Raw genomic sequence first — 26,017 nt, 5'->3', positions numbered from 1 at the left:
TGTCCGATCTCACTGTATTTTTTTATAAGGTGAAGCGAACTAAGCATTATGGTATTCTTTTGATACTCATTTAGGGCTTAATAGAAATTAGTCAAACAATCTCAAGTTTACTCTAGAAATTTTCTCCAAAACTACTATACCGATCTAGTATAAATTCTGTATGGTCATTTGTTATAAACTTGTACAGCGGACTAAGCATCATGATATTCGTTGGATGCAAAGAAAGGAATAATAAAGATTAGAATTTAATACGAAAAAAAGCCCAAATTTAATTAAACAGTCAATTTGTCATAATGCACTTATCTTTAGTAAACGAGCTAAAAACAGCCTATCCTGCCTTGACAGAGTACAAAATAGACTTCGTGGTTTAGTGGGGGATGCCCTTTTCTCTACCCTGCAACCTCTCTCCCACAGAAGAGACGTTGCGAGCCTGTCCTTGTTTTATCGTTATTTCCATGGCAGATGCTCGTCTGAACTCCAATCTCTGGTCCCCCCTCGCCAATCTTTCACGAAAAACACCCGTCTAGCTGAATCCACTGTGAAAAATTTCCCCCACTCTATATCTGGGCCTAAATCAAAACGCAGATTCCATGAACAAAGCTTCTTTGTTAGAACTGCACGCCTGTGGAACTCTGTTCCGTCTGCCTGCTTCCCTCCGGACTACAACTTGGATGTCTTCAAGTCCAATGTTAACAAATTCCTAATGAACCCCCCCTTAAGTAAACATTTCAGCAAATCTCCTCACTAACATAATGTACTTGCAATAACCCTTATCCCTGAGTGGCTTCCGGGCCTTGATAAGTGGTGATCACTGTGTAAAAAAAAAAAAAAAAAAAAAAAAGCTAAACCTTTACTTGTTTTTCACAGTAATATTTATAACTTTAAAACTGAAAATTATACGTGCAAATTGAATGCAAATTAAGTAATTGAATGCAAATTAAGAAAGATACGGGTGCCCATTATTTACTACTGCGAAATTAAAGGGAGATAATTATTATTCAGCAGGGATCATATCTTATTAGTCATCGTCATCTCGTTTGCGGAGAATAAACTGGAAGTAAAAAAGAGCATCAATTCTAACTATAACTGTGTTTTCTTTTGGATGCTATCGTTTAGTAATAAAATCCTGACCATAACTCCGCCATTTAATTTATATTTTTGACAAGGTAACGCCGTTTTTCACACTAAGTTGCCTCATAGGTACTAAAGATCTAATCGTGCTCTCTCTATTTGCTTTGTAAACGATGAGTAAACCGAACAAATATAAAATAAGATCCAACATTATATTTGTTTATTTTATTTTTATCATTCCATTTTCACCTCAAACAAGGCACAATGCCACTTTGATGTAGGGGGCTACTATCGGGGATATAAGTTGCAGGGACACTATGTAGGGAGTTGAGCAGCGAGATGTCTATTCACATTACATTTGAACGTCTGCATCTCAGTACAGTGGGGAAAAGCAGGAACCCGGAAGGGACTTCAAAAATCTAGCAGTTCTGAGAAAGAAACTTTTAGAGTAGAAGGCTTTTTTACAGCTTGAGATCTACTGCGTAGGGGTGGGATGTTGCTGCTTGTCGGCTTTGTCGGGGGTATTTACTAAGGGGTACAAGGGTTTGTAGTTCGTCGGAGCATGCACCATTAAAACACCTGTAGAACAGGCAGAGGAATGCAACATTACGTCGATCGGACAGTGGTTGCAGCTTTGATAACAGTTGAGGACCTAAAGGTTGATAACTCTCTTTTTAACCCTGTCCAAGAGCGACAGACTAGTAGCAGATGCACCAGCATAAATGTGACAACAGAACGGTGGCTTTGTAGACATATAGGATACTTTTAGGCGTAAATAGCCTTCTAGCACGGTAGAGATAGTCCACCTTCTTCGCAGCTGCCTTGGCAATGATCTCAATGTATCTGTTCGAACTCATGTTCCCTGTGAACGTTAGGCCGAGGGGTGTAAAGAAGTACTTCCAGGTAATGCATCTTTAGTCAAAGCTATTGGTGGTTCGAAAGGTTTCTTGTAATTATTGAAGGAAACAAGCTTAGTCTGGAACATTGAATGTGACCATATATTTTTGACCTCATTCCACTACAGATTGGAGGTCTTCCTCTAGTGTTTTTGCCATTTCCTTAGATATGCGTTCATTTGTTTCCTCCTCGTGCCTGTTATAGAGCGAGGTGTCAACAGTTTAATGTAGGCGTTTTATTTTGTACTTAAATTAAAAAAAAAATGTCTTGTAATCTCCAACCAGAACGCACAGCAAATACGATATTTAATTTTATTTTAACAATACTCAACAGACACTTGACACATAGAGGGCGCAATAACGTTTTAAACTTCATATAGCATGTGCTTTAATTTTGCCTTCATCGGATTGTTAATTTACAATGGCCGTTATATAAGTGGAGTCGTTTTTGCATATTTTTAACACAATGAGTTATCTGCCCTTGCATTTTGGAATGCGTAAGGTAATCTTTCCATTAATTATCAACACTCAACAATGGCATTATTGATTCATTTGAATAAGGTGATCACAACAAACAGACCAAATGATGCAGAATAAAATCTGTTTTATAAGCAAGGTAGTGCATCGTGTCGAACAACAATGACGAAACTATAAAAATTGCACGTCAAATGGCTTCGACATCCATTGTGTTATCCAGATGTGCCCTCCTGCGACTATTGCCTAATCAGACCTATATGAACGCTGGAAAGAGATTTGTGCGCCAATAATGAAGTTGTATTAGGAAATTATAATTATTATAAAATTGCAAAAGAAGCGTAACAATCAGTGTTCCACCATAGAAAAAAATCCATGAGCAAAGTTTCTTTCCTTGAAAGAGACAAAATACTAGGAAGCTACTTTCCAACCGACTACAATATAGTCCTCTTCAATGCTAAGTTATATATATATATATATATATATATATATATATATATAAATTCGTATTCCTGTCTGTTTGTTTGTTTGTTCACAATTTGATTAATATATACAATACGCTCATTAGTTTAAGCGTTCATTTATTTCTCTATATAGTATGATTCTTGCAAAATATACAATAAAGGATCACCTCATTTGCATATTACGTTAAGAAAAATCGATTTTACTAAAATACGGTATCTTAGTTATTGTTTTTTAGCGAGATAATTGTTTTAAGCGTTCTATTTAAAATTGTTATTTAATAAACGTTAAACAACAATTATATTGATAATGTATTTAATTTAATTTATTTGGAATTATTATTTCCAACATCGACATTTTAAAACTTTTTTTATAGTTATTTGCCCCTAGAAACTTCTAAACATAAAAACAAACTCTCATCAAATAAAATAATTTGGTAATCTCAATAAGTTTTAGCTGGAAAAATAATTCCGTGTAGATAGAAAAATGTTTGGCTTTTATTGTTCTTTTAAATATTGAAACAAAAAGAAAAAACACTTACGAAATAACTGAAAATATTTCATTTGTTTGTTTTTATTATTCTTTAAACGACTATACAGAAATCGGCAAATTTTTACGATGTGACCCAGCGTTGTTTAACACCTAAAAAAATGAAGATATACTTTTTTGGCCTGATACGTTTACACGGCCTTTATAAATACTATGAAAGGAGAAATTTTGAAAAAAAAAACATTTTAGCATGGGGATAACTTTTCTATATATATTTAACGCAAAATGAGCACCCAGTTTTTAGCTACCAAGCCTTCAACGAGACATGGCACCTTTAGCATGTTTTCCAGTTTAACGATTGAGGGGGTGCGAAATATGACAAATGCAGTTTTTTTTTTGGGGGGGGTGAAAGACGGAATTCCATTTTAAACATAAAATAACGATAATTTAATTAATTTTTATGAGACCATTCTGTACTTTCACCTAACAATGTCATAGACAAAACAAACCCCCAAATCTGACAAATTCATTTTTTTGAGGGGGGTTATATTAGAAACATAAAATGACGAAAAATGTAATTTAATTGTTTTGTAATAAATCTTTGGTAAATTTTCATTTTTCTTAGGGGTTAAGCAAGGCTGGTTCACGACTAAAAATACTACAGAATCTTTAACTGCTTTGAATTCAAACTTAAATAAAAAAGCTACAACTTCCTCCCCAAAAATAAAATAAATAAAATCGAAAAAGCTACCTCCAAATGCAAATCGAAAATTCCATTTATTTATAAAAAAAAAGCCAGTGAAAAACGTGCACTTACACCCCCCCCCAAAAAAAACTCACGCGTTAATGTTTATAAACGTTATTTTTTAGTTCCATAAAATCGTGAGTTTTCTTAGGACAGTGACCAAAACAGTTCCCAAGTTTCCTTTTTTTTTCCCTTCATTTGGGTTCCAGGTTCGAGCCTGCCTATTTACTATTTTTTTTTTTTTTTGCGATCGCACAGATATTTGCTGCTATTTTTTTAAAAACAAAAGTTGTAATAATTTATTTTTAATTATTTATTTTTGTTGGGGGGGAGTTTTCCTTCCAGTGCTCAATATTTGGGGAATAGTTTCTTTTCTATGTATCCCTTCTGCCGAAATATCTGTTAGAGAGGGTATCGGGTACTTCTTCTTTTTGAGAAGGATTACATTTACATGTCTTTTATTTTTGAAATTGCTGTGAGGGTATCCACGTTGCTCATGATGAAAATGTTTAGTATAGCAGGTGTGTTCCAAACGGAACTTCATGTCAACCAGGCAACGACGGGTACCCATGCTAGCGTAAAAGCCGTCGACGATGATAAACAACTTATCTCAATCATGTTTTAACCTATTCCACTATTCCAACATTTAAACTCTAATGGTCTTTGGGCTTTGATAGACAGTGATTAATTAGTAATGTGTATATATATATATATATATATATATATATATATATATATATATATATATATATATATGTGTGTGTGTGTGTGTGTGTGTGTATGTGTATGTGTATGTGTGCTGGTGGATAAATTGCAATTTTGCCCAAGCGTTGGTGTATTTGATAGGCCAAGGGCTTTCTGACATTTATAAATTAAAAACAGAAAATAATAGAGATTAAAAATTAAAAAAAAAGCAAATAGGTGCGGGAGTACACAAGAACCCATCATTTATGCGAAACGTCAGTTGTATCTGATCGTATAGAAATAACACGCAAAATAATTATTGTTTCGAATGGATTAAAAAATGAAACAAAAAAGAGGAAACTATTACAGTACGATAATGTGAAAATAGATGCTTTTAATGTAAAATCCTGTAAGATTAAAGTTGGTCGTGCATCTGTAAAGCTTCCAACAGATGCCATCGTTTAACACTTGCCAGGGGTTAATGAGTTATTTTCAGTGCTATATTCTTGTGAAATTAAATGATTCTATTACAAAAAAGTGAGCATTGAATTACAAAAAAAGACAATTGATTGGAATTCCAACTATATAATGAATGAAAGAATTGAATCTTGTCACTTGAAATTTTCAAATGTCAAAAACAGAATTCATTCACTTTTTTTATTTAGGGAATATTGAAAAAAAAAATAAAATAACGCCATGACCGATAGTTGGCATTATTGTAAAACGATCTAATATAATTTGAAATATTAAAAAAAAGATTATTTTGTTATTGTTTAGATCTGGATTCTATTATTCTATTTTGCGCGTTTGTCAAGTACAGAATTACACCACTGAAATAAAGAAAACCTTCACTACAGCACAAAGAATCCACATGAAAAATTCTCAAAGATTTTTATTGTCAAGATATTCTTATATATCTAAGCATTGCGTTCTTCTACAGAAATCATCTGAAGTTTATAAACATAGCAAATGTAAATAAACGCACGAGTTGTTTTTCTAAAAATAATGGCCGGATTTTTATTCCACCCGAATCGATCAGAGTGGATTGCAAACTACATTGTCATAATGACTGAACCAATGCATACATGGTCTGAACATATCTGCTTTCTGTTACATATAATAACGACGTAAGACGTCAACAAAGCAACTACTGCCACAGACGTGCGTCATTGAATTCCTAGGGAAATTGCCTTGGGAATCGGGCTTGCTATGAAGACAAATAAATTCTGAAGCACAAAAGATCGCTGAACATTTTGAGTGAGAAAATTAGGCTTTATTTTGGGGCAATCTTCGTATATATATATATATATATATATATATATATATATATATATATATATATATATATGTATATATATTATAAAGCTGAATGAGTGTGTGTGTGTGTCTGGTCACGAATAGTCCCCTATATGGTTGACTATTTTAAAAAAAAACTGATTACATATAATGATAAAAGATGTATCGAGACATAGGAATGGGTATGTTTGATCTGGAAGAACGGTGGTTCATTAAAATTTTGGGGTTTGCGTTCGCGCCTGGTCCACAAACTATGGAAATAAAAAAATGTAAAAATTAAAAAAAAACAACGTTTACAACTGTTTTTGTTATAGATGTACATAAAAATACTTTGATAAGTATGTTTTAACTTAAATAGGAATAATATAATAAAATTGTGGGGTCTGCGTTCGCGCCTGGCCTCCATAGAATGGAAATAGGCACAGACTTTAATAAAGACTTTTCATATCTATCTGCGTAAGTATACTTTGATAATTATGTTTCAGTTTGAAGAAATATGGTATAGTAAAATTATGGGTTATTCATTCGCCCCTGACCTCCATAGAATTGAAATATGTCACAAAGTTTAACAAGTTTTTTTTTTAATATAGATCCACAGAATATTGTGATAAGTGTTTCAGTGTGAATAGGTATGGTATAATAAATTATGAGGTTTATCTATTTTATTTTTACTTTCATCATATTTTGCTTTGGATTTGATACCTCCAAATTTGAAGCTATCCTTCCTTTTTATACCTATCATACTTTCATAAATCAGAGTCCATATTCTGTAGACTGTTTTTGAACCCAGTCAACAATGGGTACTTTTGCTAGTATATATATATATATCCCACCCTGAGAATGTAGGCATTAGTACATTTTTTTACTATAATTTTCCGCCAAACAAGGCACAGTGCCACTTTGAAGTAGGTGCTACTATCGGGGACATAAGTTGTAGGGACATAATGAAGAGAGATGAGTAGCAAGATGCTTGTTCACATTACACTTGAACTTTTGCATGTCAGTACAGTTGGGAAAGCAGAATCTCTGTAGGGAGTTCCAAATTCAAGTAGTTCTGGGGAAGAAATTACTGGAGTAGAAGGTTTTCTTACACTTAGGGATTTCTACTGTGTAGGGGAGGATTTAGCTGCTTGTCGGGTTTGTCGGGGGTATTTACGTCGAGAGGGTGCAAGTGTTTGTAGTTCGTCAGAGCATTCACCATTAAAATACTTGTAGAACAGCCAGATTATCTCGTGTTTATATAATTTATTAGATTCATAGATTGTATGAAATAGCGATTCTCACGTGTTATATCATCAAGATCGGGTCATTCTTTCTGGTCGTATTTTCTTTACGCAATAAGACATAGAACAATTTACTCCGATATTGTTATTAGTGTCCTTGACGTTTTTGTTTACAACAAGAGTTATTTTAATAATTTCTCGTGAGTAATACATTAACAAACAAATCGTTTTAACAACTCGTGAAGGCGTTCCATGGGTTTTAGCAAGCATTCGACCAATGCATATGGCGTTGTTGCCCCACCTAATTGATTTAATTACTTGAAAGAGTGACTCGACAAATATGTGCTGGCATCAAACTTACCTAAGAAGGAATCAGTCTCGATGTGTTGTGTTCAAAAGATTGTAAGTTATTTGAAAGAAACGCTGTTGATGGAAAATTCATTTGGTTTAAGTAAACAGAGGTAAAAAATAAGACGTTTTTGCAGTAGTGATAGCTTGAATTTGTTAAACACAAACTTTCACTTCTATATGAGTTTATACGCCTCCGATCAACGCCGCGTAACCCTGCTAGTATATATATATATATATATATATATATATATATATGTTTGTATTACATAGAAAAATGTGAGCGTGAAAATTAATATGGTTAAGATTAAACGTAGATAAGTAAAATTAGTTTTTAAAACTAAAAAATGACAAGGACAAGATATTTTAGCAAGACATATAAATTTATAACGTAAAATATTGTAGCATTAGGATTTTTATCCAAATTAAATTAACATTTTCTAACTAATTCTTAATGCTGCAATATTTTTAGTTAGAAATTTATATTTTTACTAGAATATCTTTTTTTTTCTTTTTCAGTTTTAACAACTAGTCTTCCACTTTTCTAAGTTTTATGTTAACCATATTATTTTTCATGCTCGTGTTTTTCTATGTAATCAATGAGTTTTTTAGCCATGCTTTGACAACGATGCATAAAAAAATTATTACCAAGATCTTAAATGTACTAAATAAAAAATCAAATAAAAAACGTAATTAAGTAAATAAATAGTCAGCAATCAGTTTTGGCAGGAGATTCAAGGCGAAAGGTCGGTTAGCGATTGATCACAGCAACGGTGAATTATCAGCGACACTACAGTTGAGCGACAGATGGGGACAGCGGTGAATTATTAGCGACATTAGTAGCTGAATCGACGTAATCATGGCGACAGAACGCACAACGGAAGCTCTCAACGAATAAAACATTGCATTGAGTGTAACTTATAAGAGGCAATATATATATATAATTTTATTACCATTTTATCTGTTTAGTTACAGATGTTTGTGTTACCGAATCGTATCAACGATCCAGTAACTTCGTCAGACATGAACAGAAGTTACTGGATCGTTGATACGATTTGGTAACAGAAACATGTGTAACTAAACAGGAAAACCGGTAATAAAATAAAAAATATATATAGTTGCTCTGCAATAATATTGAGTACCTTTTTCAAGTTTTTACTATTTACCAGTTTTGTTATATACACACACACATATATATATATATAATATATATATTGCAAAATTTTGTTGAGAATTCATAGACTCACGTTTTCTTTTTTATAACCTTCGTTTATTTCCTGGCTTTTCCCATTACAGCTGTTTCATTAATGAGTTGGCAATTTTACGATTTATATTTCCGTAAAAATATCCTGTCCCCCACGAACATCTTCAGATGTTTATGCATTAGATTTTTACAACAAATGGTATATTTTTAACATGCTGGACATCGTATTCGGGTAAAAGGATTTCCACAGCCATGCTTCCTCACTTTCTCCATCATTTGGTGTTATGTAAAGATAGTTTTCTATTTTAACCCGTACTTTCGTATTTTTATTTTTTATTTATTATTTATTTATTTTTGTTTTAATTTTCCCTGTTTTTCCTATTTGTTTCTTTCCAATTATCATATAATTTATATAATTTTATTCTTATGTTTATGCGTGTTTATTTTAATATTGTTTTTTTGCTTAGTGTTTGAATTTGTATTATATTACCCGATGCAGGGAAGGTCACTCTTGTGGTATCATTTTTTATCTAGGATTACCTCCTTTGCATTTTTTCCTAATCTGCTCTAGTGCGTGAAATAAAATATTTGTTTCTGTGCAAACACCCGTGGATTACATCTAGTCTTTTGTTTAATAATTTTTCTTTTGATATTAGTATATGGTAAGATTCTAATGTACATAGGTTGCATCTTTTTGTATTTGCTAGGTTTATATTTTTCCCTCTTATCAATTATTGACCATCTTAATTTATATTCAGTTTTATTTTCCTTTAATTCCTTAATCCATACTGCTAAAGTAGTTGAGGTTTTCTTTGTTTTTTTTCGGTTGTTTTCGTTATTACTATTGGTTCTGTTTCTATTTTCGTTATAGTAGTTGTTGTTGTCACTATTGTTATGATCCTTTCTACCGTTGTTTTCATTTTTATTTACATTGTTTTTGTTGTCGTTATTTTTGGTGTTCTTTTCTTTCTCAGTTCATTTTCAAACGATGCTAGGTGATTAGGATATCTGTCCTTAAATCAAGTTCCAGTGCTCCCCATACTTTAGTTTCATTATTTGTTATAACTTCACATTTGTATACTATGTTAGAAGTTAAACAGTTCCCCCTCATTGGACATTCATTAGGGTCCAAGTAGTTACATTTTTTACATTGTTCGATTCATTTTCTGTCCTAACTCTATTTTTCAAAAATTTGTTTAATTTTGTGTTACTTGAGCCAATTTGGTTGTAATATTCCTTGTTTTTATTGAATAATTCTTCATTTTGTAATATTTTAGATATTCTTTTTGAGATGTTAGGTATAAGTGCTTTTTTCATACTATTCGGATGGTTGGACTTCTGATCTATGTAGAATAGCGTTTGATTGCGTTTATGGTAGGGTTCAAAGGAGTTATTGTCTAGATTCAGGGTTATGTCTAAGAAGTTTACACATTTGTGGTTTTGTTCTATTGTTATATCTAGGTTCAGTTTACTGAAGAATTGTTTTATTTTTTGTTTGTTTTTTCAAATAACCGTTTATTAATTTATGTGAGTAAATGAAGTATATATATATATATATATATATATATATATATATATATATATATATATATATTTAAAAGAGTGTAGCCATCAACAATTGTGGGGTTTTCAGCCTTTTATCATATTTTTATTTAAAAATATTTTATAACGCGTTTCACGCTTTGTTTCGCTCTCTTCAGATATTTTCCTAAAAAGTTTTTTTTAATGAGAATTTAAAATGTTATTTTTACATCTGCTGATACTAAATGTGTTTTTCAGAGTGATGTGGTCTCAGACAATCTGTCCCCAACAGTAAGTGATGGTTGTGTCCAGTCAGAGTCAAGTTCAAAGAGGAGACTTTTGGTTGAAGAAGTAGTTGTCAGTTTGACAACTACTTCTACTCACTAACACAAGAAAAAAACTTCATAGCAAAGTTCAACCCCGCTTTAAACATCTCTCAATAATTATACACATAAATAGGCAAAACACAAAATACACTTACGCGCATGCATACTTAGGTAAATGTGAACCCTCACACACGAAATAAAACAAGCACAATAAAGCACGTGCACACTTTCACGGGCGCGCACATCCATATCCAGTATAATACCATTTCCCTAAACTAAACAAACAATTAGAAATTATAGGTGTGTATGTGTATGTACACATATGTATGTATATATATATATGTGTGTATATGTGTGTATGTGTATGTATGCGTGTGTGTGTGATTGTGTATACATGTGTGTGTATATATATCATCTGTTATCTATCCTCCATCTTGTTTATGTGTGTACGTGCACTTATGTTTGGGTGAATGAATACATGTATGCATATGTGCTTGGATTAGGAAAGAAAGAAAACTTCAACCAATATATATGTAAGGTATGGGTGTAGGGATATTTATGCGTGTGTGTGTGATTGTGGGTGCGTGTGTCCATATATATATATATATGGGTGGATGGATGTATACGCATCTGTATATGTGTGTGTATATATATGTATGCATATATATGGGTGGGTAAATGAATTCGTGTGTGTGTGTGTGTATGGATGTATGCGTATTTGTGAGCCCCTGCATATGTCTCTATATATATGCATGTGTGTGTATATATGTGTATGTGCCTGCATACGTATGCGGATGTATGTGAGTGTGTATGTGCATACATGTATGTATATATATATGTGTGTGCATGTATATGTATGTGTGTGATTGTGTGTGCGTGTGTGTGCGTGCGTGTGTATATATCAATACACACAGAGTGACTTTCGAGGCAAAAGCACATACATTTAAGTACTTGCTCTGATATTATCCTCGGTCTGTGTATGAGAATTCCTTCGGGACTGAGACAATTTTCCTTCAGGACCGAGACTATTTGTATTCTCATTTAATTATTAACTAATATTAATTTTATTATTATTATTATTATTATTATTATTATTATTATTATTATTATTATTATTATTTAGTTATTTATCTATGTTCGTCCCGTCTTTATTGAGGGAGAGACGGAATTTATTCACCATTCTGCCTTCTTCAGTAGTTTCATTATTATTATTATTCATTATTATTATTAGTTTTATCTCTTACTCACCATTAAAAAAGCTGACATTGTCTCTAACTCTGACCTCTTCAGTAGTTTTATTATTATTATTATTATTATTATTATTATTATTATTATTCATAACTAATAATTACATTATTTTTACCGTTTAACAATTCCATTTCTTTTTATACATATTGACATCAATTGCGTCTCATTTTTGCCGTTTGAATTAAACGCTTTTACGTTGCAACATTAAAAAAAAAACATTAAAAAAAACACAATCTTCTTCCACAAACGGCTAAAATTATTCACGTGAACTTTTTCGAACATGGTTGCTAGGAATGAACGCTGTCCGCGCTACAAATCTCCAGTTCTTTCAACGGTTTTCTTTTTCTTTTTCATTTCGATACTTTTGAAGGTCCGCTTGAAATATAAAAAATAGCAATAAAAATATTAAGTAACATCGTTTTTCATGCTTCAAAATACCCTCATAACCTTTAAATCACTATCCTAGAAGCATACGTGGACTTTTAACATTATATATATATATATATATATATATATATATATATATATATATATATATATATATATATACTAGCAAAAGTACCTGCCGTTGACTGGATTCAAAAACAGCCTACAGAAATTGGACTCTGATTTATGAAAGCATAATAGGTTATGAAAAGGAAGGGCTGTAAAGAGATAGCTTCGAATTTGGGGGTATCAAAACCAAAGCAAAATATGATGAAAGTAAAAATAAAATAGATAAACCCCATAATTTATTATTCCAGACCTGTTCACACTGAAACACTCATCACAATATTATGTGGATCTATATTAAAAAACCTTGTTAAACTTTGTGACATATTTCCATTCTATGGAGGCCAGGCGCGAACGAACACATCATAACTTTATTATACCATATTTCTTCAAACTGAAACATAATTATCAAAGTATACTTACGCAGATAGATATGAATAGTCTTTATTAAAGTTTATGCCTATTTCCATTCTATGGAGTCCAGGCGTGAACACGGACCCCACAATTTTATTATACCATCCCTATTTAAGTTAAAACATACTTATCAAAATATTCTTATGTACATCTATATCAAAAACACTTGTAAACGTCTTTTTTTATTTTAAATTTTTTATTTCCATACTTTGTGGACCAGGCGCGAACGCAGACCCCATAATTCTAATGAACCACCGTTCTGCCCGATCAAACATACCCATTCCTGTGTCTCGATACATCTATCATTATATGTAATCAGTTTTTGAAAATGGTCAACCATATAGGAGCCTATTCGTGACCACACACACACACACACACACACACACACACACACACACACTCGCACACACACACACACACACACACCCACACACACCCATTCAGCTTTATTATATAAACTATCGGGGTGGGATCCCCAGGCTTTGCCAGGTCGTAAAATATGCTTAAATATGATATTTTAATTTTTCCAGATTTCGCATATATTATTATAGTCGTGATTTTAAAAGTAAAAGAAAAGTATTTCATGCCATCAGCTAGAATCGAAAGCGAAAGTAAAGTAGCATTCAAAGCTGGTGACGTTACCATTATACCAACGTGACACGCATATGAACTGCTTACAAATAAACTAAATAAATGTACAAAATGTATAATGTTTTTTTTTCTCTTTTGACCCTTTAAAAACTATTTTAATCGAATAAAGACCCATGTTAGAAAGGTCTATTTAATATATAATCATTTGAGACCCCTTTTAGTTTCGGGAGATATAGAATTTGAAAATGTGGAGGCAGACAAACAGACAGACAGACAGACATAGTGAGTTTTATAAATTGAGTTTATATTATGCCAGCAGATGTAAAAATATTACTATTCTTTGTAATAGAAAAACAACGATAAATAATTTCTTTTATATTACAATAAATTGCTCCTGCTTTTGCCGTATTCCTGGGCAATCACATGACGGAGGTGCTAGTTGCTATATCATGAAAGATATTATTCTCTATCAGTGCTAGAGCTTATGTGTATCAACCAGGGTCGTTTTAAAAGTACTGCATCATTTTTTAATTAAATCAACTGCACGCCTGTGGAACTCTGTTCAATCTGTCTGCTTCCCACCTGACTACAACTATCAAGTCCAACGTTAACCAATTCCTAATGAACCGCCCCCTTAAGCAAACACTTCATCAAATCTCCACACTAACGTACTGTACTTGCAATAACCCTTATCGCTGAGTGGCTTCCGGGCCTTGATAAGTGGTGACCACCGTGTAAAAAAAAAAAAATCAAAATACTGGAAGAGCTACAACCACGGCAGTTGTATCATTAAAACCAACTACATTTTCTCATCTGGATTTATTTTTACACATACTCACTACCATTCTCAATTCACTTTTGCTAGCGGTGGATTTCTGGCTGTACATGAGTGCGCTTTGTAACTCCTATCTCTGTCGCGACTCTGAAATCGACGAACCCATTTCATAAGCGTACTGACATCAACTGCATCGACTTGAAAACTAAAATGTTGATCGGTTTAATTTTTTCTGCATGGAAGAATACGAGGACGCATGCCTGCTGCTGACGCATGTCCATTACAGCGGGTTTATTCTTAGAGTATCGCACTGTCAATATCTGCAATAGAAAAATGAAACTTTTATAACCTCAATTAATGCAATGTTCAATCAACTCTGATCAATTCGAGCGAACTAAAAATAAAAGACACTTTGGAAATTCCCTAATAGTGTTTTAGACGAGATTTTAACAGCGACTGTTTACAATTCTTTTCTTGTAGTGCATTCTTTAGACGATGTTAATTGTGATAAGATGTTTTGTTTTTCATATAATTTTTTGACATTTCATATATCTTTAAATTTCATATTATTTCAAATTTCATATAATATTTAAAAATTGCATATAATATCTTTGCATTTCATATATTTATTTTAATAATATATTTACATGCCATATAATATTACATTCCATTAAATATTTTTACATTTCATATAATATTGTAACATTTCATAAAATATCTTTAGATTTCATATAATATCATTAGATTTTATATAATATCGTTACATTTCGTATATGTTTACGGTTTATATAATATCGTTACATTTCCTATATAGTTATATTTCATATAATATGGTTATATTTCATATGATATCTTTACATCTAAAATAATATCTTTACATTTCATATAATATGGTTACATTTTAATGATATCGTTATATTTCATATACTATCATTACATTTCATATATCGTTACATTTCATATATCGTTACATTTCATATAATATCGTTACATTTCATATAATATCGTTACATTTCATATAATATCTTTACATTTCATATAATATATTTACATTTCATTAAATATCTTTACATTTCATATAATATCGTTACATTTGGTATAATATCGTTACATTTCATATAATATTGTTACATTTAACATAATATTATCACATTTCATATAATATCTTTACATTTCATATATCTTTACATTGGATATAATATCTTCACATTTCATATAATATCTTTACACTTCATATATTATCGTTACATTCTCTATAATATTTTTATATTTCACATATCGTAATATTTCATATAATATTTCACCTAATATCTTTACATTTATAATAATACTGCTACATTTCATATTATATGGTGATATTTTATATATTTTTACATTTAATGTAATATCGTTATATTTCATATAATATCTGTGCATTTCATAAAACATCGTTATATTTTATATAATATCATTATATTTCATATAACATCTTTACATTTCATATAATATCGTTATATGTCTTATATCATTACATTTCATATACCGTAATATTTCATATAATATCCTTACATTTCATATAATATATTTACAGTTAATATAATATTTTCACATTTAATATAATATCGTTACATTTCATATATAATTGTTACATTTTATAAAACATCTTTACATTTCATATAATATCGTTATATTTCATATATTTATTTTAATAATATATTTACATGCCATATAATATTACATTCAATTAAATGTCCTTTTCTCTATCCTGCAACCTCTCTCCCACAGAAGAGACGTTGCGAGCCTATCCTTGTTTTATCGTTATTTCCATGGCAGGTGCTCGTCTGAACTCCAATCTCTGGTCCCCCCTCGCCAATCTTTCACGAAAAACACCCGTCTAGCCGAATCTACTGTGAAAAATGTCCCCCACTCTATATCTGGGCCTAAATCAAAACGCGGATTCTATTAACAAAGCTTCTTTCTTAGAACTTCAGGCCTGTGGAACTCTGTTCCGTCTGCCTGCTTCCCACCGGATTAAACTTGAATGTCTTCAAGTCCAACGTTAACAAATTCCTTATGAACCGCCCCTTAAGTAAACACTTCATCAAATCTCCACACTAACGTAATGTACTTGCAATAACCCTTATCCCTGAGTGGAAATTCCACAGATAACTCTTTCATATGTAATATATTGATGTTGGCAGTTTTGTTGATGTTTAGCGTATGTTAATCATAGCCTGTTCGTAAAATATGCTTAAATATGATATTTTAATTCATGCAGATTTCGTATATATTACTATAAGAGCCAATTTTCGATCCATTCTTATATATAATAAACTTGTGATTTCAAATAAAAAAAAATATCCATATGGCTTGGGTGTATCAGCTTGAATCGAAACCGAAACCAAAACTTATAAAGAAACAAAAGAATGTATGTGTATATAACTTGAGTTCTTACAGCTATAATCGAAACTGAGGCAAAACCCGATGAAGAATTCTTGGTAAAATGCTTTATTACAAGAAATGGCAAGGCATATAAATTAGACAGCAGGCACTCGGGAGAAAAAAATGTGATACAGAAAATAACACAGACGCTATTGTATTAATATATAGATTAAAATATTTTATGTACCAAAAACAGTTTTCATGAAACTATTTTAGTTAAAACAACGTTGTAATAAAAATAATTTATTTGAAAAAAAAAGGACTTGTCATTATATATATATATATATATATATATATATATATATATATATATATATATATATATATATATATATATTTAATGTTTTAAAAAATATTTTGTGTACAAACCCAGTTTCGTTTCGCTAATAACGTGTGGCTAAGTTCGGGGTTTCATAACCTATGCATGTGGGCTTTGTTTACATGTTATAGCAATTAGTAGTAGTAGTATCAATAATATTTTTAATTAACGAAGACATCAACGTCTCTCTCTTGTTTTCTCTCTCTCCTTCTCGCTTTCTCTCTCTCTTTCTCTCTCTCTCTCTCAATAAACAAATGTAAAGAATAATAAACAATGAAAAAAAAAAAAATAAATAAAAAAATAAATAAATGCTCAATTTTTGTCCCCACCGCCAGAGAAAGCTGTTTTATCGTTTTTTTATTACGGAATAACTTAAAATAAATTATTTCTTAACAACTTTTGAAAGATAAAACCCTAAATTTTATAGAATTAAAAAAAACATATAGCGATTAGAACACGCTATTCCAATGCTGCCTTGAGCGTTCGTAAATGTGTATTCTCTAATTAATATATATTCCGGAATTAAATCTCAACCAATATAATTTGTCGGAAACAACACACACGCTATCGTATTAATATAATAATAATAATAATAATAATAATAATAATAATAATAATAATAATAACGATAATAATAATAATAATAATAATAATAATAATAACGACAATAATTACAATAAGATTAATAATAATGTCATTAACAACAATAAAAATAACAACAACAACAAGAATAACAACAGCAACAACATTAATAAAAATAATCACAACAGCAATAATAATAACAACAAAATAATAATAATAATAATAATAATAATAATAATAATAATAATAATGATAATAACATTAAACATTATCCCATATATTTTCAAAGAAAGGTACTATAGTATATAGGGTGTTTGAGAATGGAATGGGTAAAGCACCCACATATACACCTGTGTATTTGTGTACACGCGTATGCGTACCCGGAAAATGGAATTAAACACATGGTGAAAATTAAAATACATGGAAACTAGAGAACACAAAAAATAACAAAGTATTACGAAAACATTAGATTGGGGTGACCTTCTTCTGATGGGCTGAGGGTACCGGATTGACAGTTACTGGCTGCTGTTTCCGACTGGTAGTACTGAAGCCCTAACTCTTTTGTAGCACTTAGAGCGGCTGATCCATCAACAGTTGTATAATATCGGGATGTTTGTAGTGCCATGTCGCGCATGGAAAGGGAGCCTGCACTCATCCCCGATGGGCTTTCCTGAGGCCACAGTCCTAGTTGAAGAAAGGTCAGCTAATGATCTACTTGTGTTGCATGTCTGATGCCCTGCATAATCTCTTGTTCAGTTCCCCCTTACCTAACTGAAACTCTTTAAAAACATGACAGTACAATAAAAAAAATAAGCTTAAACCAGGCCTAGGGACAAACAAATCCAACGTGCTTCCTCCCTTGAGGCTTGCATTCACTAACATCCGTGGGCTTAAAACTAATTTAGCTGATGTTGAAGCATTTCTCCTAATAAATACCCCGGATATCTTAGCACTAAGCGAGACTAACCTACACTCCTCCATCCTCTCTAACTACTTTAACATGCCTGGCTATCTCCCACTCTGCCGTAAGGACTCTGACAGACATATGCACGGACTTGGAGTCTACATTCGTAACACCCTCCCCCTGACTAGAGAAACAAGCCTAGAAACGGACGATAAGCCTTTATGTGCTTTAGACTAAACATACAACATAACATTAGCTACTTTTATTTTCTCTGCCGCTCTCCCTCGACCCAGGACTGCACCATAATAAACAAAATCTCTGACAGCATAGACACAGTACGCTCCCTCGACACTAGCGCACAAGTACATGTATTTGGTGACTTTAATGTTCACCACAAAAACTGGCTTGGATTCTCTACTTACACAGATGCAGCGGGCAGCTCAACACATAGCTTCGCTATATCTCACTCCCTATCACAAATGGTTACGTTTCCAACCCGTTTTTCTGACGAGTAAGAACAACACGCATCACTTCTAGATCTGTTTCTGGCCACAGTTCCTGAGGATTGTATAACAAATGCTGACAGCCCACTTGGGAACGCTGATCATGCAGTGATAATGGTAGAAATAACCCTAAACTCTAGACCCAAACGAAGAGCCAGTACTCAAAACAACGAGATATTATAAAAAGGCTGACTGGGAAGCCATCAGAGATCTTATCAGAGATGCCCCATGGGGAAATATTTTTTCTCTTCCTGCTGAACAGTGCGCAAATGAGACTATTGAATGGTTCAAAACAGCAATTGAAGCACATGTTCTCATGCGGAAATTTTATAGCAAGCCCCACTCTCCCCAATGGGTTACTTCTACTTGCGCAACTGCCATTGATAAAAGGCAGCATGCATACCGCAGATTTCACCGACATAAGTCCAGTTCAAACAAACAGAAGTATATAGAAGCTTGAAGTAACGTTAAGAAAGAAATAGCGACAGCTAAGAGAGAATTTACTGAAACCACTAAAAAACGCATTGAAGCATAAAAATGAGGAACTCGTGACTTCTGGAAAATCTACAACAGTGTAGTAAATAATGGGCAATCAACAATTCCCCCACTAACCAACAATCACGAGGTTGTTTGCTCAGCAAACAGCCGGTTTACCTCAAACTCCACACTGGACCCTTTCAAACAGCCCCTGCCTGACTTTTCTTTGCGGACAGACGCCACGCTAGACGATCTAAAAATCACCCCTGCCCAGGTGCATGCTATCATAAAAACCTTGACACTTCAAAAGTATGTGGACCTGATCTCATCCCAGCTGTGCTATTAAAAAAGTGCTCAGCCGAAGTAGCTCCAGTTCTCTGCAAACTCTACAACAAATGCCTTAATGAATAATGGTTTCCATACTGTTGAAAAACTGCTTCTGTGGTACCAGTATTCAAGAATTCTGGCGAAAGAACTGACCCAGCAAATTAACGCCCCATTAGCCATGTCCCACTTTTCACCAAAATATTTGAGACCATAATTAACCATACTCTAGTTCGTCACGTTACAGATGCTTAACAATATGGATTTAGACAAGCCCGTTCCACAGCAGACATCCTCACTGTAATCTCTGAACGTATATACTATTCACTGGACAAAGCGGGAGAGGGCAGAGCGGTAGCTCTAGATATATCTAAGGCTTTTGACAGGGTATGGCATGAGGGTCTCCTCAGGAAAATTAGATCATACGGTATCACTGGTAGAATACTTAACATAATTAAATCCTTCTTAGATAAGAGAAAAATCCAGGTTGTCCTCGACGGTCGTACATTTAAACAGTGTGATATAAATGCGGGAGTGCCTCAGGGGTCTATCCTTGGTCCTCTATTGTTCCTGATATTTATTAATGCCCTCCCCGACAAAACTGCCCCTGAGATGGGTATATATGCTGATGACACCACATTCTATAACAGGCATGACAGGAAAACAATTGAACACATAACTAAAGAAATGGCAAAACACTAGCGGATGACCTCCAATCTGTAGTGGAATGGGGACAAAAATGGATGGTCACATTCAATGCTACCAAGACTAAACTGGCGTCCTTCAATAATTACAAGACACCTTCTCTGCAACCAATAGCAATGGCCAGTGACTCCCTATCTGACAGTACATCTTTCAAACTCCTTGGCCTAACGTTCATAGGAAACATGAGTTGGAACAATTACATTGAAAACATTGCCAGAGCCGCAGCGAAAAAGGTAGGCTCTCTCTACCGTGCTAGAAAACTACTGACACCTGAAAGTATCCTGTACCTATATAAGGTCACCATTCGCCCATGTATGGAGTATTGCTGTCATATTTGGGCTGGTGCATCTGCTGCGAGTCTTTCGCTCCTAGACAAGGTTCAAAAGAGAGTCGCCAATCTGATAGGCCCTGAACTGGCATCTAAGCTTCAGCCTCTGTCCCATCAACGAAATGTTGCATCCCTCTGCCTTTTCTATAAGTATTTTAATGGTGAATGTTCTGACGAACTGCAGACACTTGTGTCCCCACGACGTAGACACCCAGCACAAACCCGACAGGCAGCTAAATCACACCCCCACGCAGTAGAGATCCCTAGATGTAAAAGATCTTTCTACACCAGTAGTTTCTTCCCCAGAACCGCTAGACTCTGGAATTCCATTCCAGGTTCCTGCTTCCTCAACTGTGTTGACATGCAGAAGTTCAAGTGTAACGTGAACCGACATCTTGCTGCCCAAATCCCAACATAGTGCCCCAGTAGTTGCTGCCCCTGATAGTAGCCCCCTACACCAAAGTGGCAATGTGCCTTGTTTGGGGTGAAGATGTAATAATAATAAAAAAAAAATATTGAAAGGAAAACTCTTAGTGAGGAACGCTAAGCTGTTCTTCCACCGTGCATACTCCCTCTACACTGCCTGTAGGAATATGTGTTTAGTCGGTCTAGGTGTTGTCTTTTTTTAATACTTTTTTTGCGATCCCAAATCTTTGTTGAGACCGGAGATGCGGGTGTTGAGTTTCCAAATGAGTTTCTTTTTTGCTGTGATCTAAAATTGTTTTTGGGTTTTTTTTTGGAGGTTATGAGAATGCATTTTATGTTGTCTATGATGCGGTCTGGGAGGATGTAGCCCATTGATACTGTGTGCTATGTGGATTATCAATAATTGCTTATTTATGGTTGTTTAGGCGAACTCCCGGCCTGTTTCCCCACGTAGTTACCCATTGTGCATCTGTTGTAATATATTAGATAAACTAAATTGGGTCTGTGGCAAGTGAGAGGAAGAGCTTAAGTTTGTATACATGTGTGTGTATAAGATTTAATGCATCCACACTAAATGTTATATATATATATATGTGTGTATATATATATATATATATATATATATATATATATACATACATACATACACCGATGAATTCGTTTTTCTTTCGTGTGTATTGATATTCATATTAAAAACCCTCTTTTCTATTTATATAAAAAGAAAATACCATTTTCTTATATATGGGTTGTGGAAATGCATTCACTAGCAAAAGATCTAGCTAATTTGCATATTCTTTTAAGCATCCATTTTAATTAATTCCCTATTAGTTTTTTCGGTTTTCTTATGGGATGATCATTATTAGTTAACTATTACGTGTAGTTATATTCATGCAGATATTCTACATGATTTATACTTGCATAATATTTGCGTAAAATCTTTACAGTAAACAAAAAATTGTTTCCATATATATTTATGTATACGTATGTATTTTTGTTAAACAAATCTATCTATCTATCTATCTATCTATCTATCTATCTATCTATCTACCTACCTATCCATATTTATATATATCTATAAAAGTGAACATGTCTGTGTGTGTATGTGTGTTTGCGTGTGTGTCTGTGTACATTTCCCTTTGCAATAACTCTGTCAATTTTTAGTCTAAAAACTCGAAATTTGATATACAGGGTACTGAGATTTGGGAAATTTTTTGTAATCCATTTTCGGACAGAAATTTGGCTGTTAAGTGGTCAAAGTTCAACGATTTGTTCTTTGAGAAGTCTACCAAACTCCTCCGACAATTTTGGTTCTTAAACACTTGAAATTTTAGATATAGATTCCTTGAACATGGATTTAACTTAATAACTTCATTTGAGCCCAAAACAATAAATTTTAAAGGGTCATAGTAGGGGTCAAAGTTTAAAAAAATTGACCGCTTTTTTTTTTTGCTCAACATACACCTCCAAATACCCTGGCAACACCGGGCTGAAATGCTAGTATATATATATATATATATATATATATATATATATATATATATATATATTCAGTATTCATTTCAACAGTATTCAATATATAAGTAGAGCTAGATAGTTTGCTCTGAATATATATATATATATATATATATAATTGTTTAGAGGTACAAAGTTAATAAAGAAAACTTTAGACGAGATAGTTTAAAGAGCTTTTTAGGGATTTCTGTCTATCATCTCTTCAGGAGAAAATCGATAGTACACAATGAAAAATGATATTATTGGCGAAAATAAAGAGCACTGGATCAATTTTGAAGTGCAAAAACAGGATTAAAATAAATAATTTAATTAGATATTCGTGTATAAGACGATTAAAATAGCAATGTGTGAGAGAAATAAAAGCAGATTGGAGGGGAGAGGGATGACCCCCCCCCAAATATTTAATGCTTTTATCGACATCTTCCATCAGCAAAGTTGTTTGAATAACGATAAGGACAGATTCCAAAATTTGTAAAATGATTTTTGGAATCCGCTTTATGTAGTACCCCAAACGTCTCTGTTTTATACCTATTGGCAAAACATGCATTCCTAAAGTAATGCTGTTCCAATAGACGCGTCCAACGGAGACTCATGGGTTGTACCCTTCCCCTTTTTTAATCCTGGATGGAACGTGTTGGTTTATGTGAGTCTGCAAATGCAAATGAAAAAAAAAAAAAAAAAAAAAAAAAAAAAAACACCCGCCCTACATAACCAGCATCACACTGGCATTTAATTTGATAAATAATATTACTGTGGCGGAGGTAGGGCAAACTGTGACGGCGAAAATCAGGAAAGGCATGTATCGTAGTCGTAGCGACAATTATATACATTCAATTTTTCATCTTCTGAACTTAACAAAAAAAACTATTTGAGGGAGATATTAAATTACAGCACATTCAGCTTTATTTTATTTGATAGGTGAAATTACAGCATAGGTTTCTAATTTTTTAGGAAAGGAATCTTCATTCCATAAACATTTCTTTTGTTTTTGTTCACGTCATCTTATATTATATTTAAAAAAAATCATCAGTTTTTGTACACACTCTCGTACAAAATCCGGTCTCGCAAGCAATCTGAAACTACATTTTTGTGAATGTTCCTCAATTATTCTTTCATTTATAGTTCAAGTTCAACTAGGTTTTTAGATAAATATTGTATAAATAAGAAATTCATTACATAGAAAATTATCTGCATACAGTATTGGATCGTTTGAATTTTTTTTATTGTTATTTTTGGGGAATATTAAATTAGAGCACGTTTCGCAATACAGTATATCTTGTTTATGTATTTGTTAGGTGAAAGTACAGAATAGGTGTTAAAACTTTTATATTATTATTCAGACACGGTGTCTTCTCTGTGTACGTATCGGCTGTTTGTTTTTTTTTAAGAGGTTGCAAACCTTTCAGTACTGTGATGCATCTCTTTGAGTTTCAATAATGCGTTACGATTTGTAATAAATTAATAAGCTGTAAGCTAATAATATCACGAACTGAACTATTTTTTATCATAATTTGAACATGTTCTATTTTTTCCATAGAGGGTATTATAAAACCTATGCTTTCAAATCTGTTCGGTGGCTTAGTTTTCCCAATAATTTACGAATTTTAAATAGGTTAGTGCTTACTAGAAATAAAATTAAATACACATTCACTTTTTAATTGATTTGAAGATTTTTTTCCACCCGTTTTTTTTTTTAGGTAGCAGACGATATTTTATTACAGGACTTTCCGTTATAAATTAACATTTCTTTTTATACTTTGAAATAATGTTTATTACATTGTTAGATAAATGTACAGAAGAAGATACTTTCTCTGTATGAGTACCGAAAGTTTTATCGTTCGTTTTTCACTTTCGCTAGTACATTACTATTTGTAATTACATATTGTTCCTGTTTACAATGCCTCCTCACGGGACAGCGTTAGACACCAGCGTCGTTTTTTAACGTGGAGAAAAGGAACAAAAATAAAAATTGCCTCAGTCGTGACGGATTTCTCTTCCACTTACAGAGAACAAAAAATTGAAGTGCAGTATCTGCCGGAACAGATGGTATTTATTTGCTTCCCCACCGAGCAAATTAGGCACAAGGCCGATTTTTAATGTGAGGAGTGAAGGGGAAATGGGGACCAACTCCTCGAGGAGTAGGGGAGATGGATAGTGACAATTGGTATGAAGGGTTGCCCCTACATTGACCAAAGTCTTATATGTGGGGTCGCCCCCACATCTGGTCTTTGCTTGCAGTATCTGTCGGAACAGATACTACACTTTGATGGTATTTATTTGCTCCCCCACCGAGCAAATTAGGCACAAGGCCGAGTTTTAATGTGAGGAGTGAAGGGAGGGGGAAGGGAAAAAGGGGACCAGCTCCCGAGAGGTGGGAAATGGGAGCTGGTTAAAGGTCAGGCATGTGGGGTTGCCCCCACATCTGGTCTTTGCTAGTCATAGCTTGCAGTATCTTCCGGAACAGATGGTATTTATTTGCTCCCCCACTGAGCAAATTAGGCACAAGGCCGTTTTTAATGTGAGGTAAAAACCAGCTCCCCTAAAAGTAGGCAAAAAGGGGGCACTCTGGTTACCAAAAATAATAATTGTCCCAGTATAGAGGGTTTCCCCTCCATTGACTGGTACAAATTATCCTAAGTGCAGTATCTGCCGGAACAGATGGTATTTATTTGCTCCCCCACCGAGCAAATTAGGCACAAGGCCGAGTTTTAATGTGAGGAGTGAAGGGAGGGGGAAGGGAAAAAGGGGACCAGCTCCCGAGAGGTGGGAAATGGGAGCTGGTTAAAGGTCAGGCATGTGGGGTTGCCCCCACATCTGGTCTTTGCTAGTCATAGCTTGCAGTATCTTCCGGAACAGATGGTATTTATTTGCTCCCCCACTGAGCAAATTAGGCACAAGGCCGTTTTTAATGTGAGGTAAAAACCAGCTCCCCTAAAAGTAGGCAAAAAGGGGGCACTCTGGTTACCAAAAATAATAATTGTCCCAGTATAGAGGGTTTCCCCTCCATTGACTGGTACAAATTATCCTAAGTGCAGTATCTGCCGGAACAGATACTACACTTTGATCTTGTCCCGAAGGCCAAGTTATTTAATCAAATCCAGAACTGAACAAATTCTATCATTATTTAAAATCATTTCATTTGTTTATGGGTGTTCATACAATTACGGGATAGAACGATAAAATTGTCGCCCTAGAAAAGATGACATGATTCCATTTCAGTTTGATGAAACCCGGTTTTCTTTTTTTCTTTTTTGTTG

This window comes from Euprymna scolopes, chromosome 10, assembly GCF_053919585.1.
Source record: "Euprymna scolopes isolate OS-2025 chromosome 10, ASM5391958v1, whole genome shotgun sequence".
In the NCBI taxonomy this organism is placed as follows: Eukaryota; Metazoa; Mollusca; class Cephalopoda; order Sepiida; family Sepiolidae; genus Euprymna; species Euprymna scolopes.
Note: the sequence above shows the minus strand (reverse complement) of the source record.